Source organism: Nanorana parkeri, unplaced genomic scaffold (assembly GCF_000935625.1).
Source record: "Nanorana parkeri isolate BGI_ZX_2015 unplaced genomic scaffold, ASM93562v1 scaffold558, whole genome shotgun sequence".
NCBI lineage: Eukaryota > Metazoa > Chordata > Amphibia > Anura > Dicroglossidae > Nanorana > Nanorana parkeri.
In genome coordinates, this window is record NW_017306826.1 from 675,060 (window position 1) to 677,923 (window position 2,864).

A 2,864-nucleotide genomic window follows, 5' to 3' on the forward strand; every position below is an offset into this window, starting at 1 on the left:
ATTTTTTTACCTTTTCGCAAAAAGGCGCAATTACAAATTTGCTAATATTTGTTATTTATTAACTCAATACAGTTTTATCTTTTAGATTTAGTCAAAAAATATTTTTTTTTGTGCACGGATACTGATTTTGGTGTGTTTTAACAATTGAATTGTGTATTTTTATCGGTTTAATATTAATTTGAGAAACATTTGCGCAATTATCGCAGGGCCTACAAATTTAGTATCACCATCTTTTTATTCTACCGGGCCTGCGCTTTCAGAAAATATATGGTTTGGGGGGTCTTTTACAAACGCTAGCAACGCAGCAGTTGAAAATCAAATCAATAGGAAAAAATTGCAGAAAATTCAAAAATGGCTTGGCCAGCTGATTTGAAAAATGTTCCGGAGGGCTTGGCAGCGAAAGGGTTAAAACCACAGATGTGACACATATTTAGTATTCATTTAAACAGTATAAATTGCTGTATAATTTTAGGCTATATTATTTTGAGTGTAGTAATTTAATAAATGTTAATAAGGAGCTAAAGAGCAAAGATTGTAATGTGTTGCTTGTTTTTGCCATAATATGCCTATAAAAATGTTATTTACATAATACAGCCTTATTTTTTATCACATAAAATCAATTTTACATGCAGGTGGATATTCTACAGAATAACGTGCTTTTTAAATGATATACTAGGGTTGATTTACAAAAGGAGTAGAGACTGTTCACAATATATGATCACTTTACAAAGTAAATGATAGTAAAAACGTGAACCTGGTTCACTTTGAATACCCAGTCATGTGCAAAGGAAATAAAACAGGATTTTTCTTAGCATGTGATTGGTTGTTTGAAGTGAACACATAGCTTCCATCTTATTTACTAAGCTCAGGGAACCTTCACTTTGTACAATGAACCTTAACAATTACTAAGGGGATTATTCACAAAGCTGCCGTAGGCAGCCGAGTGAATAACTAACCCGAAGTGAAGTGAGCCGAACGCTGTTCGGCTATTCACTTCAGGCTTGTACAGCTGATTTCAGCCGTATATCGGCTCAAATCAGCCGTACATCGGCTTGCTTCGGGTGGCTTTAGTGGCTTGCTTCGGGTGGCTTGCACCCAAAGTGCAGAAGGAGTTCGATGCCTTTGGCTCGACTGAGCCCCTCGGCCAACTTCGGGAGCTGTACGGGCTATACTGAATAGCCCGTACAGCAGCCCTTCGGTTCTACTGAACCGAAGGGGTCCTGGGGCCGAAGCTAGCCGAAGGATCAGCCGAAGCTATGGCTAGATGCTTCCACAGCTTTGTGAATAACCCGTGGGAACTGTCTGTGTTCCTTTAGTGAATCAACCTAATTGATTCAGAAATGGAAAAAGCAAACATTTCTCTGGTAATTAGGTTGAATAACATACAGAAATATTGTGATGGAAAAAATGGCCAAGACTTGGTTATAAATGGAATTTAATATTTTGTATTTTTTGGTATGAATAACAGGAACTGTACATTTATATTAATTCGGCCTATTAAGGGTCACACATACAGTATGGGGTTGATTTACTAACCTTATAAACACACCACGAACATGTATACACCTCTGTAGTGTGTTCCCTCCCAGCATGATCTATGGGTGGAATCTAAACACCTTTGTAGTGTGTACACACCCAGCAGGTGTGTTGTGCAAAGCCCTGCATGAATTGCAAGGTGATGTTGTGTAAATTAGCTCTATGTTGTGTTGCTTGCGTTGATGAATGCAGGAATGTAAATGCATGAGCTAACCATTTTTGTCTAAACTGTGAAGCAGCATTATATATGCATCATGTGCATGATTTTTCCATACATGGCATTAGTGGAAATATGCTTTTAGAGACTTTTTGTTTGATAAATACGTTTTGCTGAGTGAAAATCACACGCACCTGGTGCGTGCGTGTGTTTAGGTTAGTAAATCACCCCCTATGTCTCAAAGGGGTTGATTTACTAACCGTATAAACACACCACGAACATGTATACACCTCTGTAGTGTGTTCCCTCCCAGCATGATCTATGGGTGGAATCTAAACACCTTTGTAGTGTGTACACACCCAGCAGGTGTGTTGTGCAAAGCATTGCATGCATTACAAGGTGATGTTGTGTAAATTAGCTCTATGTTGTGTTGCTTGCGTTGATGGATGCAGGAATGTAAATGCATGAGCTAACCATTTTTGTCTAAACTGTGAAGCAGCATTATATATGCATCATGTGCATGATTTTTCCATATATGGCATTAGTGGAAATATGCTTTTAGAGACTTTTTGGTTGATAAATACGTTTTGCTGTGTGAAAATCACACGCACCTGGTGCGTGCGTGTGTTTAGGTTAGTAAATCACCCCCAAAGTCTCAACTGTGATTTACCAACAAATTCAGTTTTATACATGAGCAGAACCAATGCTTACCTCAGTGAAAATTTACATAATACACCAAATTCACAAAAAAAAAAGAAAAAGCAATATGTATATATAGCAAACACTTCTACAAATATGATATAGTAAATGTAATTACAGGCAGTCCCCGACTTACGGACGTCCGACTTACGGACAATCCGTACTTACGAACCGTGGTCCACAGTTCTCCTAAATGTACCGGCAGTCTTCTCTCCCTCGGTCCGGCCGATCCTTCACTCCCCCGGTCCGGCCTGCGGCTCCTCTGCCCCACCCCCTGCCTCGTCTTCATCAGCAGGATAGGAGCCATACCCAGCCTGCTATTGGATATTGTAAAATGCAATAGCCAATAGCAAGCTGGCTATTGCACCCGCCCACTGCCTGCTGTCAATCAGTATGGGAGGACCTGATAGAGAACTTTCTCCTTCAGGCCCCTCCTCTGCTGATTGACACCAGGCAGTGGGCAGATGCAATA

At 39.9% G+C, this 2,864-nt stretch overlaps 1 protein-coding gene across 2 annotated transcripts in view; it reads right to left on the bottom strand.

The window, feature by feature from the left end:
* Window positions 1-2,864, bottom strand: part of GLIS3 (GLIS family zinc finger 3) — a 303,011-nt gene that overhangs the window by 250,158 nt on the left and 49,989 nt on the right. The gene's annotated exons all lie outside the window — the stretch shown is intronic.